The following is a 17190-nucleotide window of genomic DNA, read 5'->3' on the forward strand; positions in this document are numbered from 1 at the left end:
GGGAGGTCAGAGGCGTGCTGTTTTCTAGAACAAGCTATTAACTCTAAACTGTGTTCATGTATAACTTTCCAAAAATGAAAAACCATATTAAGAATAACAATAAGGAAGGTACATGCTGGAAAAATGTTTCACAGGATACATAAGCATTTGGAATACAATTTTCATGGACCTCCTCCCTGTTTTATGTCATAACATGTAGTCATGATTCTGTGTGCATATAGACATACATATTGTACACATATAAATATGTTTTCACATTTCTTTTTACTAATGAGAATAAATCTGCAGTGAATATCCTTAATCATGTAACTTTATTCATAAATATACACATACACATGTGCACACACATGCTTATACATATATCCAAATAACTATTTTGTAACTTAGAAATGAGGGTCTCCAGAAGGGAAGACAACAGAGAAAGTTCCAAAATCGCACCAGAGCACCCTCTGGTACACATAAAGCATGAATTTTCATTCTTACCCATGAGTTAGGTCAAGCTGAAGTGCCACTTCTTTTTTTTTTTTGGTGATTAACATAATTTTATTCATTTATTTTTTTAATTTAATTTTTTATTTTATATTGGAGTATAGTTGATTTACAATGTTGTGTTAGTTTCAGGTGTACGGCAAAGTGATTCAATTATACATATCTATATATCTATACTTTTTCAGATTCTTTTCCCAATAGGTTATTACAGAATATTGAGTAGAGTTCCCTGTGCTATACAGTAGATCCTTGTTGATTATCTGTTTTATATATAGTAGTGTGTATGTTAATCCCAACCTCCTAATTTATCCATACCTCCCACCTTTCCCCTTTGGTAACCATAAATTTGTTTTCTAAGTCTGTGAGTCTGTTTCTGTTTTGTAAATAAGTTCATGTGTATCTTTTTTTTTCCTTTAGATTCCACATATAGGTGGTATCATATGATACTTGTCTTTCTTTGTCTGACTTACTTCACTGAGTATCATAATCTCTAGGTCCATCCATGTTGCTGCAAATGGCATTATTTCATTCTTTTTTATGGCTGAGTAATATTCCATTGTGTGTATGTGCTGCATCTTTATCCATTCCTCTGTCGAGGGACATTTAGGTTGCTTCCATGTCTTGGCTATTGTAAATAGTGCTTCAGTGAACATAAGGGTGCATGTATCTTTTCAAAGTATGGTTTTCTCTGGATATATGCCCAGGAGAGGGATTGCTGGATCATATGGTAGTTCTATTTTTAGTTTTTTAAGGTGCCTCCATACTGTTTATTCTCCATAGTGGCTGTACCAATTTACATTCCCACCAACAGTGTAGGAGGGTTCCCTTTTCTCCACACCCTCTCCAGCATTTATTGTTTGTAGACTTTTTGATGATTCAAATGCCACTTCTTTCATGAGCCTTCCCTGACCTATCCATCTGAAAGTGAAGTGTACTGTCTGCACCCTTCTCTGTCTTACCTTTTGGTGTCACAAGTGATTTTCTTTTTGTTTCTTCCTTCTAATCTTACCACTGATAGCTCCCTAGCTTTACATTCTCACAAATTCAATCTCTTGGTGAGACTGCTTGATTATTTCTTTGGTTCCAAGTTCGAAACCAGCTTGGGTCAGGTGCCCGTCTCTATGGCCAGGGCTTAGGGAGGATTTCGTTGACCATAGCGGCTCCTCTTAAACTGTGCGTGAAGGAGAAAGGCTGTTTCCATAAGAAGGTGAAGGTACTGGACAGATGCTCCCTCAAGTGTTTTCTCCACTGGTATTTATTATTATTGCTTTGGGAAAGAGATTATTGAAAAGATCACGTTGGGTCAAAACCGTTAAGAGTACGAGATGTAGAGTATGCATGTATGTATGTATGTATGCATGTATGTAGAGATTTGGTAAAGAAACTGAGCCGTGTAGCCTGGTTCAATGCTGCTCTATTCATTACATTAACCTGTTCCTTTGTTAGGTTTAATTAATATTGCATAACATTATTTTTAACAATTTCCATTTTGCCATATACAAATCTGGCAGTCAAAGCAGTAATTTGATGAACTATTAATTGTCTTTACTAATAAAATTTATCCAACACAGCATCTTCAGAGGCATGTTCTGAAGTGTTTAAATCTTTTTAATTTCTGTAGAAAGTCCAGTGAAAGGTTGGGATGAATCATTATGGAAAAATTAGATTAAACCAGAATCTGTTCAATAGCGAAAGGGACATGACTATAGGAAACAGAAGACACTGGGGGGAAATGTACTGTTTACCAGTTTAATGTAGCAATAAAATTGTCCAGCACAACGCATTGATTCAGGAATTATCATTGCACATCCTGTAACTGAGCAACAAAGTACGGCAAGAGAGCTTTTAGAAAAATCTATGTGACGTTTAGATTATAAATAGAAATATCAACTTATAAATACTCGTTGGAGGGGCACTCACCTCACTGAGAAATGATTCTCGTGAACACCGTATTCAGATTCGTTGTTATTTCATGGTTCAGGTTTTCACACTGAAAATACCTTGTCCTTTCTTTGTCTAAACATGTGTCTGTTCATTTATACTTAGTCCTGAACAGAATGACTTAAACATTATAATTTTCTTTAAAGAAAGCTGTATTCTTTGAGGAAAAGTTGCATTTTTATGTTGGATTCCTTTGTCATTAATGGATTAATGTTGAGCTCTCCGTACTTCTGCATAAATGGGTATCTGATTGCTTGTGTATTCAGTGTACATATTCCTAATTTAAAATACAGAACCTAATCATCTGATTTCCCCTGCTTTGAGAGCCTTGCTCTCCCAGCTAACCATTCATCATTTAATTGCTGCAGGCATGCAGGAAAGGATTTCCTTCTTTATATTTTCTTAGTATATTTTCACAGAAAAGAAAATTAATAGAAGTGTAAGACTCCCTGAGAACTTCTGGGCCACTGCGATTTAGAAATGTTACTGAATTGGTAAAAAAATAAATAAATAAATAAGTATGAAATAAAAGAAACAAAAAATGAGGCTAAGGAAACCTGCAGTTTTGATTTTTAAAGTATTTCTGTGATGAGCAAAAAAAAAAAAAAAAAAACTAAGGTTCAGGCTGCCAACCATAGTGTTTCTAAACCCGCAGCTAAACTGGGACTAACGTTCTCATACATCCTCTCACTACACTAACACAACCACTAGATGATGGTGGCAAACGCAGACACACCCACTTTCATTCTTAATGAAAGACAAGTAAATTACAACTGTAATGAAACACTGTTTCCAGCTATCACACTGGCAGAGTTAAAAAGGCTTGCTTATATGCTTCGAGGGTAAAAGTGTGGGGAAGACAGCTTTCTACCTTCACACACCACTGGTGGGAATGTAAATTGGAATGATCTCCACTGAGGATGATTTGACAGTATTTACCGTAATTAAAAATTCTCATACTCTTGGCCCAGAATTCTACTTCTAAAAATTCTTCTTCAGAAAATAGATCCACGTGTCCAAGGATATTCATTGTGACTTTTCTTTTTGCAAATAAAATAATAAACCAGAGAATACCTTAAACGTCCATCAATAGACTGTTGGTAAATTTATGATAGGGAAAGTCTATGCCATAGGCAAGAGGTGTTATTAAGTGCAGAACAGTGTGTAAAGGTGAAACACTACCATTCATGGGTTTTTTTTCTTCCTTGATTTTTTTTTCTTATTTTTTTAAATTTTATTTATTTATTTATTTATTTTTGGCTGTGTTGGGTCTTCGTTTCTGTGCGAGGGCTTTCTCCACTTGCGGCAAGCGGGGGCCACTCTTCATCGCGGTGCGCGGGCCTCTCACTGTCGCGGCCTCTCTTGTTGCGGAGCACGGGCTCCAGACATGCAGGCTCAGTAGTTGTGGCTCACGGGCCTAGTTGCTCCGCAGCATGTGGGATCTTCCCAGACCAGGGCTCGAACCCATGTCCCCTGCATCGGCAGGCAGATTCTCAACCACTGCGCCACTAGGGAAGCCCTTTTTTTCTTATTTTTAAGGGTTTATGGAAGGCTTCAGAAAAGCTACATAAGAAACTATTTACAAAATTTGCATTGGGAAGGGGGGCTTGAGGAGGACTGGGGTGGTCTGTTTCCATATATCTTTTTGTTGTGTGAAAAAAAATGATGCCAACACAACATTTTCTGTTCAGTTAAATCTTCAAAACAAAATGGCAAACCCAGTTCCACGGGCTCAAGTTCCTACTGACAGCTGCAGCTCTCACCTGTCACAGGTACCCCTAAATGTCCACAGGGGAGCTCTGGAGGTGCAGGGAAAGTGGAAAACAGTTGGATGGAGCCTATATTGTGACATGAGTAACATTAGGAACCGTGAAGTTACCTCACAGTTTTTTGAACACTTACAGCATGCCAGGTGCTGGTCAGTTTTCCATGCATTAACCTGCTTAATCCTCACATCTAGCCTGGAAAGTATGTATAATCATCGTTTTCATTTTACAGACGAGATAGACCTGAGAGACAGGGAGGTTGCGGAAACTGCCCCAAATCACATAATTATGAAAAGACTGCCTACAGTTTCAAGGACTACAGGCAGTGCACTCAGCAGAGCAAAAGGTCCCTGCCTTCCCACCAACACTCTCCAGCCCTTTTATGACCAGCTAGATCCCCAGTCCAATAAAAAAGGCATTTTTCTCTTGTCAACTCATTCTCAAAGAGGGAGACCTGTTTTGATTCATTATTTGGATTTACAAATATTTGCAGAGACTGTGTGGGCACTATTAAGACTAGTTTCTTGGAAATTGGAAGGCTAAACAAACAAAGGAATGAGTGAAAGGTATGCCAGGCAAATGCCAAGAGAAGGACAGGGGGTTGTCGATATTAATATCAGAAAACACCATGCAAAAGTCATAATACAGGAGGAAAATTTTAAAAAATATTGACAGAATATTAAATTTCCACAGTGAAAATATCCACAGCCATGAATGTTGAATTGTTAAATATGTACAACCAAAGATATTAAAAATTCAAGAGGAAATGGACAAAACCACAGTCAGTATGGCAGATTTTGACGCCCAGCCCCTTCTGTCTCTGTCACATCAAATAGATGAATAATGATGATGGTATCAATAATAATAGAGGAATAAAAGAAAAAAGGGAATTAATATATATTTACTGCCTTAAAATGATTTACAAATCTATCTCATAAAATTTGAATATGCATTTATTAAAATTTTTAGTGGTCTAGGGATTTTGATGCTTCCTTCCCCTATACACTTTCCTGATGATAAAATAGATTATTTTAAAAGGTAGAAAAAAACATGAGCATACTGTAGGAATTATGCTCAGATGCAGACAACAGTACCATTCTTAGTAAGATTGAGAAAAGAAAGTCTCTAATAAAGTATCTGGAGTCACACCGTAAGATACTGTCAATCTTAGGGGTTATTTGCCTTGTAGCTCTTTCACCCTGTTGCTGGACCAGGAAAAGTAGAATTTCTTTCACATCCTCCTCCTACAAGCAGGCCCTGATGTAATCATCAGTAACCAAATGACTGACAACCTAGGCCAGAGCCCATGCCAAAGAAGCAGAAAGATTCTGATGGGAGATCAGAAGGGATAAAGGACCATGGAGGGAAAGATCACATTTTTATGTTGATTGAGCACCAAGATTTCTTCTTCTGCGAATTGGCTAATCCCAATCTTATATCTATTTTTCTTTCACTTACTGGTTTATAGAAGCTCTTTATATATTATTTATAGTAACTATTTATATTCAAATTATATCTATTATGTCCAAATATTTTAATATTTCTATTCAAATAATTTTACCTATTATATTGAATGTTAATGTTATTTTATATACAAATATATCTAGCATATTCACATATTTCCAGTGCATTTTTTGGTTTATTTTTGTGTAGACTTTTTGTCTACAAATGTTTATATTTGATATAGTGAAGTGTGTTTATTATCTCCTTTATAGCTTCTGGGTCTTTGTTTTGTTAAGCAAAATTTAACAACTCCTCCAGGTAATATTTTTCTCCCAAATTGGAATTTCTAAACTATATCCTGGTAGTTCAACTTACTGCTCTTTTAGGTGTTTTAATTATTACATGGACCTCCTTTAACCTTCCGCATCTATTCCTTACAGTAACTTTGGAGTTAACCTCTCACCCAGGGCTCAGTTTGGAGAATAACCTTGGTGACTCTTCTCTTCCTTGGTCCACTTCATTTTCATTCTCTCTTAGCCATCTGTGTTATGCAGTCTGTGCTCTGCTTGGATGTTCATTTCCTAAAACCTGTCAACAGGGAAGAAATAACTATAACTGCCTTGATCCATAGAGAGATACAGAATATCTTTATTTCTGTGTCAGATTTTATTTTTCCCTATTGCAATTTATAATTCCAAAATGTTCATTATCTAAGCAACACATCAGTAAGCATACAAGCATATTAACATGCCCTTGATGACTCTTTTCCTGTGGGACATCCACCCCGCCACATCTCTTCACTGGTTCACAGCCCTCAGCTGGTGTCTTTAAGTGGTATCTGTCACCCCAATGGGGCGGTTGATGCTGCCTTTGCTCTGAACCCCGTATTGAACCCCACCACTCTTTGGAACTGCTTTGCAAGGGCTCCGTTCTCTCACTGTTCTATCAGTCTTTCTCTACTTGTCACCACCTTGAATCTTCATGGCGCTGGGAGCTTTGAGAAAGTCTGGCAGAGTGGGCAAACGGTCTTTCCCCCGGCTTTGTATTATACCCTTTTAATGGAATTCAAAAGCTGAGTTATTTGGACCCAATGATACATGGAGTTCAGTGAGTATCACTGTTTGGCTTCCTCAAAAGCCAACTCCAGGACAAGGATTTGGGAGCAGGTTGTTCATCTGTGAGGTAATCCAGTAAGCGTGAGTAAAGGAGTGAGGAGAGAGAAAGAGAAAAGGAAGAAGCACTGATCAAGGTTATGATAAGCTGGTTATGTGGAGAAACAGGGGCTCCATCTGTCTAGGGGCTGTCTGAGATATTGGGTGGAATACACCACAGACTTGTCCGCCGAGTATCTAGGAAGCTTGGGTATTTATCCGCCGACTCCCATTTCTCATTTGTTGAGGGGTGCTCCTGAGGGTGTTAAATCTCCAGCATTTCTGAGCTATGCTGTAGCACTGGGGAAACTCCCGTGGCTTTGGAGAAAGCCCTAAGACTGAGAAATAGAGAGCTGGCCGCCTGTATGGGAATGTCCACCATGGCTGCCAGTAAATGGAGTGGGCATGGACAGCACCTGCCACTGAGAAACTGCACCTTCGTTTTATACGTAAAACTCCCTTCTGCCGTCACTGCAAACGTACGTTCCGGTGTGTTTTCTCTGAGCCAAGTTCACCACGAATGCTGCTGTCCTCTGTGGAACGCACTTGCTGTCAGCACATTCCTCACCCTCTCCTGTCCTCCCCCATTCACTCTGTCACCTCCTCCAGTTTTCCAGGCAGACCTGAGATGTCCGAACCCCACAAATGCATACAGGTTCAGTTATTTCCTAGGAGTCCCATGAGGCTTCCATGCAAATAGATTTCCCAGTAGTTCACAAGCTGCGGCCCATGACATATCTGAACTCTCAGCAGTGGACACAGCCATGGTCAAGCTGAGCATCACACCAGACAACCTTAAAATAAAATTTAATCTTTTATGTCTTTTTTCTTTCCTGAACTCTGCCAACTGGTACTTGACTTATTCTATATGATGTAACGTAGATTTACTTACAAACAGTTCTTGCCAGGTTTCCCTAGATACCCTTAGCAACCGGCTCCTTAAAACTTGCCTAATGTGCGGACTTAAAGTAACAGCATTTATTTTTAAAAGGACAGAAAATTAATCGGTTCTGTCATGCGTAGAATGCCACATAATTGTTGTCTCTGGCTTGTTATATACAGCCTCTTCCATTTATTTACTTAACGATGACTTCGGAAGAAATGGCATTCAGTCAGAACCGTTCCAAGGACAGAAGAGAATGACTGGGGCTCAGATGATTACTGAAGTCCTCCCTCTTCCATTGATTTATGCTAAAGCTCCAGGCAAGCAGGCCAGCTCCTCTGTGTTGCATTTCCCTCAGTTTTAATATGGAAATGCTCATGTGCTAAAGGACTCCAGGGAAGGAAAACCAGGGGCAAGATGAGTTGCCCCTGGCAGAATTGGAAGTGGAAGGACTTGACAGAGGGACAGTGTGTCAGAGTTTGCAGACTCTTGTTAGCAATTGACATAAAGTGAAATTAACTTGTGTGTGGGGTACCTTCCCAACTAGCCATGCATCTGAAGTAGGCCTTGTAGGGTTGAAGGATTTGTTGTTTGAGTTATTTGAGTTCTAATATTGGTTCATATGGGTTGCAATCTGATTGGTGTCTCCTCTAGAGGACTTAGTTTAGTGCTTTATCCATGGTGTACTTAATAAATGCCAAGTGATGTATTGCTATACATTGAGGCTGTATTAAATAGCCTCAAACCCCTATTTAGTATTTTTCTCTGTATTCGGGGGAAGGGTGTGATAAATTCACAGAGAAATAGAGAATTTCTCTTTTCCTCTAGTTCTAGAACGGAGGGAAGACAAAGCAATCAGCCTGTGTGTTCATTTCTCTCCAGTTCACATCTCTGTGTCTCTGTTTACCCTATTTCACACACACACACACATACACACATACACACACATACACACATACACACACACACACACACCACACAATATGTAGATTCTCTTTTCCATCCCAAGGACATTCCCCACACTTAAAGTTAGTCTTGACCTGTCTGGCCCTTTTGAGATCCATGGTAGAGGCAGTGTGGGATAGTGTAAAGAGCTGAGGTTTTGACAGTAAAAAACCAGTTTTGAATCCTGGCTCTGCTACTCAGCTACATGGCCTGCAAGTTACACTAACTTTCCTGAACCTTCCTTCTCTGAAGGTCCAAATAGTTGCTACCTCTTGCAGTGAGAGAATGATACATCCCTTCCCACGGTACGTGGCTCATGGTACAATCTCCCAAAGAGAGGATTAGACTTCCAGCCGTTATGTCACCCTTGTCCATGTATCTTGCTTTTGCCAATAGAATGTGAACAGAAGTCTTAGGAGCCATGTTGTGGTTCCACTATTGGTCTTTTCTCCTGTCACAAGATGAGTATGTCCCAGATAGGGGCTGTTCCTTCAGCTTTGGTCCAGAAGAACAGATGACATGGAGCACAGACACAGTGGATCCACAATGGAGGCCTATGATGTGAGCAGAAAACAAACTCTTATTGCTGTAAACCGCTAAGACCACACAGCACCTTAGCCTAAAGTGATTTGTACATTTCCTTATCTGTAAGGTGGGAATAATAATATCCACTCTGCAAAGCTAATGTAAGACAGAGTGGGATAACTATATAAAAGCCCAGCAACTGGTAGTCAATCAACAGCTTGGAGCTGGCAGTTTAAAAGTTTTAGGAGCTAGAAAGGAGGAATTTCTGGAGCCCCTACTGCATTATTTTTGAAGGTGCTTCTAATCAAAGGAAGGCCCTTCTTTCTGAAATAATCTCTTTCCTCCTTTCTAGGAAAATGTCAGCATATAATTCAAGTCACAGTTCTAATTTCACATCCTCAATAAAGCTTTACCCAACCCTCTGTCCCTGCGTGAAATCAATTGCCTCTGTATAGCCATAAGAACATTGTATTATAAATGTTTACATGCTGAATTTCCCACGAGACTGTGCAGACCTTTAAGGTAGAAACTGATTTTCATATTCAAACATCCAAAAAGCAATGGAATAGGTAGAAATTATAGTGGAACCTCATCATAGAAACTTTTATTTATGCTGAGAAACATAACAAAATTTGATATTCCATTATCTTGCACAATGACAAACACATCTAGTAATATGCGTTCCAACGATCGGGTTTATGGTGTAACAGAATGCAGTAGGCACTGCATATAAGAAGGATGCCTTAGAAATTTTCATCCTACTCTTCTCTTCATCACTGGGATTAGAAGCAGAATGGTTTGAGTGTGTGCATATTTTCCTTTTGTCTTTTTTTAGTCTACTTTAGTGGGTCTCACAGTATGCTCTGTATAAGAATGTCTGTGTGTAATATATGTGTGTTTATTGTAGTTTAGGGGCAAGTTAATGGGTTTTTAAAGAAAAATTTTTAATAACTTTATTGAAGTAAAATGGACATGTGATACATTGCACAGACTTAAAAAGTACAGTTGAAAAGTTGTAATATATGTTTATACCAGTAAAACCATCACACAATCAAGATAAATCTATTTCAGTAGAAGTTTTCTTGTGTCCCTTGTAATCTCACCCTCCCCCCCATTCCTCCTCACTGGCCCTTCCATCCCTAGATGCCACTGACCTGCTTTCTGTAATATAAATTAGTTTGCCTTTTCTGAGCTTTATATAAATGGAATCATACAGTATGTACTCCTTGTTGGGCTTCTTTCACTCACTATAATTATTTTGAGATGAACATTTGGGTTTTCCCCAGTTTGGGGCTATAGCAAATAAAGCTTCTTTGAACATTCATGTACATGTCTTTGTATAGGCATATGTTTTTATTTATCTTAGGTAAATACCTAGGAATGGAATGGCTAGATCATATTATAAGTTTATATTTGACTTTCTAAGAACCTGCCAAAGTGTTTTCCAAAGTGGTTGACCATTATGCATTCCACTAGCAGTGTATGTGAGTGCCAGTTTCTCTACATCCTTGTCAACACTTGGTATGGCCAGTCTTTTTAGGCATAGCCATTCCATGAGGTATACATCTCATTGTGGTTTTAATTTGCATTTCTCTAATAGTTCACAATGTTCAGCATCTTTCCATATGCTTATTTGTTACCTATATATTTTCTTTGGAGAAGTGTTTGTTCAAAATATTTTTTCCATTTTTTATTTTGTTATTTGGATTTTTACAATTGCAGTTTGCGAGTTCTTTCTATCTTTTCAATACAAGTCTCTTATCAGAAATATGCCTTGCAGATATTTTCCCCATCTGTGGCTTGTCTTTTCATACTCTTAAGAACGTCATTTAGAGAGCGGAAGTTTTTACTTTTAATAAAGTCTACTTTATCAATTTTTTCTTTTATGGATATACTTCTAGTGTCTAAAGAATTGGTTCCTAACCCAAGGTCATTTAGATTTTCTCTTAAATTCTCTTCTGAAAGTTCTATAGTTTTAGGTTTAACATTTAGTTCTGTGATCTGTCTTGAGTTAATTTTTATTATAGTGTGAGTTAGGGATCAAAGTTCATGTTATTGCATATGGATTTTCATTGTTTCTGCCACTATTTGTTGAAAAGACTATCCTTTCTCCACCTTTGCAACTTTGTTAAAAATCAATTGCCCATACCTTGGCAATTGTGAATAATGCTGCAATGAACATGGGAGTGCAGATACCTCTTCAAGATAATGATTTTGTTTCCTTTGGGCAGATACTCAGAGCTGGGATTGCTGGATCACAAGGTAGTTCTTTTCTTTTTTTTTTTTAATTTCTTGAACAACCTGCATACTGTTTTCTATAGTGGCTGTATCAGTTTATATTTCTACCAAAAGGGTTCCTTTTCCTGGACATTCTTGCCAGTATTTGTTATCTCTTGTCTTTTTGATAATCTAGCAGGTATGGGGCAGCCTCTCACTGTGCTTTTGATTTGCATTTCTGTGATGATTAGTGATGTTGAGTACCTTTTCATGTACTGTTGGCCTTTTGTAAGTCTTCTTGGAAAACTGGCTATTCAGGTCCTTTACCTATTTCTCAATTCGGTTATTTGTGGTTTTTGCTATTGAGTTGTATGAGTTCCTTGTATATTTTGCATATTGACCCTTTATCAGTATTGTGGTTTGCAAATATCTTCTCATATTCATTATTAGGTTGCCTTTTAATTTTGATGATGGCTTCCTTTGGTGTGCAAAAGCTTTTTAGTTTGATGTAGTCCCACTTGTTTATTTTTGCTTTTGTTGCCTTTGCTTTTGGTGTCAGTTTTAAAAAAATCATTGCCAAGACCAATGTCCAAAGGGGCTTGCCTTCTATAAAGAAAATGTGGTATGTATACATAATGGAATATTATTCAACCTTAAAAAAGAAGGAAATCTTGCCATTTGGAACAACATGGATGAACCTGGAGGGTTAGAATATCTAGTATAATGTTGAACAGAAGTGATGAGGCTGAACATCCTTGTCTTGGTCCTGTTCTTAAGAGAAAAACATTTAGTCTTTCACCATTAAGTATAATTTAGCTGTAGTTATTTCATAGATATCCTTTTTCAGGTTGAGGGAATTCCCTTATATCCCTATTTTGCTAAGAGTTTTTATCAGAAATGACTGTTTGATTTTATCAAATACTTTTTCTGCATTAATTTGGATGTCACATGATTTTGACATGTATATGTATATGAACAACTAGGGTGAATTACCTTGATTGACTTTTGACTGTTTAATCAACCTTATATTCATAGGATAAACTCTACTTTGTCATGATGTATTTTCATTTTTTAATGTATTGCTGGATTTGATTTCCTAAGATTTTGTTTAAATGTTTGCATCTCTATTCATGAGGGATAGTCAGCTCTATTTTGCTTGTTTGTTTTTGTTTTAGTTTTTGTAATGCCTTTGGGTTTGATTAAAGAGTAATGCTAGCCTCATAGAAGGATTTAGGGAGTAGTCCATTCTCTTCAATTTTCTCAGAGTTAAAGTGAAATTGGGATGAATTCTTCCCTACATGTTTGGTAGAATTCACCAGGGAGACATCTGGGCTTGGAGTTTTCTGTTTATGAAGGTTTTTACCTACAAATTCAATTTCCTGACTAGATATGGGGTTATTCCTGTTATCTATTTCTTTTCTTCTTGAGTGAAACTAGGTAGCTTTTTTTTTTTTTTAATATTTATTTATTTATTTATTTTTGGCTGTGTTGGGTCTTTGTTTCTGTGCGAGGGCTTTCTCTAGTTGCGGCAACTGGGGGCCACTCTTCATCGTGGTGCGCGGGTCTCTCACTGTCGCGGCCTCTCTTATTGCGGAGCATAGGCTCCAGACGCGCAAGCTCAGTAGTTGTGGCTCACGGGCCTAGTTGCTCCGCAGCATGTGGGATCTTCCCAGACCAGGGCTCGAACCCGTGTTCCCTGCATTGACAGGCAGATTCTCAACCACTGCGCCACCAGGGAAGCCCCCGAAACTAGGTAGCTTTTATCTCTCAAGAAATTTGTTCAGTAAAGCAATTATACTCCAATAAAGATGTAAAAAAAAAAAAGAAATTTGTTCATTTCATCAAAGTTGTCATATTTATTTGCATGAAGTTGTTCATAATCCTGTCATTTTTTAAATATATGTAGAATCTTTGGTGACGTTATCTAATTTCTGATATTGATAATTTTGTCTTCTTTTTTTGGGGATCAGTCTGACTAGAGGTTTATTGCTTTTATTGATCCTCTCAAAGAACCAGTTATTGGGACTTCCCTGGTGGCGCAGTGGTTAAGAATCCGCCTGCCAATGCAGGGGACACGGGTTTGAGCCCTGGTCCGGGAAGATCCCACATGCCGCAGAGCAACTAAGCCCCTGCGCCACAACTACTGAGCCAGTGCTCTAGAGCCCGCAAGCCACAACTACTGAGCCTGCGTGCCTAGAGCCCGTGCTCCACAACAAGAGAAGCCACCGCAGTGAGAAGCCCGTGCACCGCAACGAAGAGTAAACTCCGCTCGCCACAACTCCAGAAAGCCCACGTGCAGCAACGAAGACCCAACGCAGCCAAAAATAAATGAATAAATAAAATTAAAAAAAAATAAAAGAACCAGTTATTGTTTCATTGGTATCTAGTCTGGCTGGTGGGAACAGACGCTATTCCCTGTCATGTCTGAGTTTCAGGAACTGTTCTCTCTTATCCTTACAGGTGGTTCTGTCTCTGTCTGTGGGCAGTTTCTTCACATGCGCCCACTGATCTAAACTCTAATGAATATTCAATAGCGACCTTCTGCAGATCTCCAGTGTTCTTTTTCTGTGTAGCTCACTTCTCTCCAGTACTCTGTCTTGAAACTACATCTTCTTGGTCTCTTTAGACTCTCAGCCTTATCTCTTCACCTCAGGGAGCCGACCAAGCTCCACCTGGATTCCCCCTCCCCGTAATACCATCTGGAAACTCTCTTGAGGCAATAAGCTGGGCAATTATAAGGATCACTTCATTTATTTCCCATCCACAGGGATCACTATTTTTCTTTGCCTGATGTCCAGGGTCCTTAAATTCATTGCTTCAAATATGTTGTCTGATTTTGGGGATTGTTTTAGTCAGGAGAGTAAATCTAATCCCTCTTCTGAAAGTCTCTCTTCCAAGACGGCAGAAGTCCCTCAAAACTAATTTTGATTTTGTGATTTTTCACCTCATTAAATTAAATCTGTGAAAGTTAATCGATTTGACTAAGGTTTTACTACTAGTAAATAAAGCCTAGCTAGGAACAGTTAGGCCTAGAACTCACAACCTGTCTGTATTTCACGCAGCAGTCAATCCTCAACAAACTTTGGTTTAAAACATTTGCATGTAGTCAGATGTATGTTTGGCACATATGCACTACTATACCAATTTTTGGTGCTTGATAACTTAATGTCAAGTAATTTACACATATGCCAGTAAAAAATAGTGAGTGCAGTAAAATGATTTTTGCAAAGAAGATCTATTCCTGTCTGTATGCCTACAGTTACTTTGGTGTAAATGTACCATAACCTAGAGTTACAGAGCTAACAGATCTAATTTTACCGAGTTTTTCCAACACTAATCATACAAAACTGTCAGCTGTCAGCTGTGAGCTATATGTTTATTTTGCATTAAGTATATCCTAGAAAGTGAAAACTTGCATCCATATACCATGGTTTTTATGCAGAAATAATACTTAAATTGACACATAGGGAGATTTAATTTCATTTGCGTATTTTAACATTATGAGACATTATATCTGCCAGATTTGTTGGTGAAAACGATGTTGTAGATTATTCTAAAAGTAAAGTTGGCTTATTTTTGTCTGTTATTGGCAAACACGTAATATTAATTTCTTCCATCTGGGAAAAGCCCTAGTGCTGAGTGAAATGTATCATAGGAGAGTTTCTGCCAAGTGATATATATACTCAAAATATATTTATTGAGTGAATGAATGAATACTTGCATGTTTCTTCAAGTTCCTGACCCTACTTTTCTTTTCTTTTTTTTTTTTCACACACACACACTGTATTTTATTTTTACAAGAGATAAGTAAACTGACACCAAGCATTGTAAATGGATGACCACAACAAAAGCAACAATGATTGCAATTACCAAACACGAAACACACTCATACTATGTCATAATATTGACATTCAGTCCAGTAATCCCCCACTGTAACAGCTCCTTTACTTTGCAGTGAAAATTGATTTGTATATTCCTTGCCTCTGAGTCCTTGTGGGATTTTTTTTTTTTTATTCAAACAGAAAGTCACAAAAATTATAATCATCCTCATCAGTTCACTCAGTCCCATGTAATTAATTTTTTTTTCATCTTGATCTTTTGTTAGCACTTTGATGAATTCATCAGTTTTCCATTAGAGTTCTGAAAATGCTTATTCATTCAGTTCAGCAGTATAGTCAGTTACCAGAAACCTGTACTTGTCAGAGTCTTTTCCATGAATTCCTTGAAGATGAAACCCTTTTACTGGAACATTTTTGCAAAAGCATCAGAGTACATCCAGAACTGTCTGTAAATGGCAAAAGACTTAAAAATGACCACGGTTAAAGATTTGATGAAAGTGTATAATAATGCAATTGACAAGGAAATTTAGTTATTTCTGAGATATACATTTTAAAGTAATAACTAGAATTATGACTTATAACATTATACCAGAAAATATAAGATTTTTAGAAGTTTCATGTAATGTCTGAAACATTTATATTAACATATTTCCATACAAATAACCCAATGAAAGTTTAGTATTAGTTGTTCTTTTTTTTGTTTCTTTGTTTGTTTTTTTATACTGCAGGTTCTTATTAGTCATCAATTTTATACACATCAGTGTATACATGTCAATCCCAATCGCCCAATTCAGCACACCACCATACCCAGCCCACCACGGTTTTCCCTGCTTGGTGTCCATATGTTTGTTCTCTACATCTGTGTCTCAACTTCTGCCCTGCAAACCGGTTCATCTGTACCATTTTTCTAGGTTCCACATACATGCGTTAATATACGATATTTGTTTTTCTCTTTCTGACTTACTTCACTCTGTATGACAGTCTCTAGATACATCCACGTCTCTACAAATGACTCAATTTCTTTCCTTTTTATGGCTGAGTAATATTCCATTGTATATATGTACCACACCTTCTTTATCCATTCGTCTGTCGATGGGCATTTAGGTTGCTTCCATGACCTGGCTCTTGTAAATAGTGCTGCAGTGAACATTGGGGTGCATGTGTCTTTTTGAATTATGGTTTTCTCAGGGTATATGCCCAGTAGTGGGATTGCTGGATCATATGGTGATTCTATTTTTAGTTTTTTAAGGAACCTCCATACTGTTCTCCATAGTGGCTGTATCAATTTACATTCCCACCAACAGTGCAAGAGGGTTCCCTTTTCTCCACACCCTCTCCAGCATTTGTTGTTTGTAGATTTTCTGATGATGCCCATTCTGACTGGTGTGAGGTGATACCTCATTGTAGTTTTGATTTGCATTTCTCTAATAATTAGTGATGTTCAGCATCTTTTCATGTGCTTCTTGGCCATCTGTATGTCTTCTTTGGAGAAATGTCTATTTAGGTCTTCTGCCCATTTTTGGATTGGGGTGTTTGTTTCTTTAATATTGAGCTGCATGAGCTGTTTATATATTTTGGAGATGAATCCTTCCTCCGTTGATTCGTTTGCAAATATTTTCTCCCATTCTGAGAGTTGTCTTTTCGTCTTGTTTATGGTTTCCTTTGCTGTGCAAAAGCTTTGAAGTTTCATTAGGTCCCATTTGTTTAATTTTGTTTTTATTTCCATTACTCTAGGAGGTGGATCAAAAAAGATCTTGCTGTGATTTATGTCAAAGAGTGTTCTTCCTATGTTTTCCTCTAAGAGTTTTATAGTGTCCGGTCTTACATTTAGGTCTTGAATCCGTTTTGAGTTTATTTTTGTGTATGGTGTTAGGGAGTGTTCTAATTTTCATTCTTTTACATGTAGCTGTCCAGTTTTCCCAGCACCACTTATTGAAGAGACTGTCTTTTCTCCATTGTGTATCCTTGCCTCCTTTGTCATAGATTAGTTG

The sequence above is a fragment of the Balaenoptera borealis genome (assembly GCF_965194805.1).
Source record: "Balaenoptera borealis genome assembly, chromosome: 2".
Lineage (NCBI taxonomy): Eukaryota > Metazoa > Chordata > Mammalia > Artiodactyla > Balaenopteridae > Balaenoptera > Balaenoptera borealis.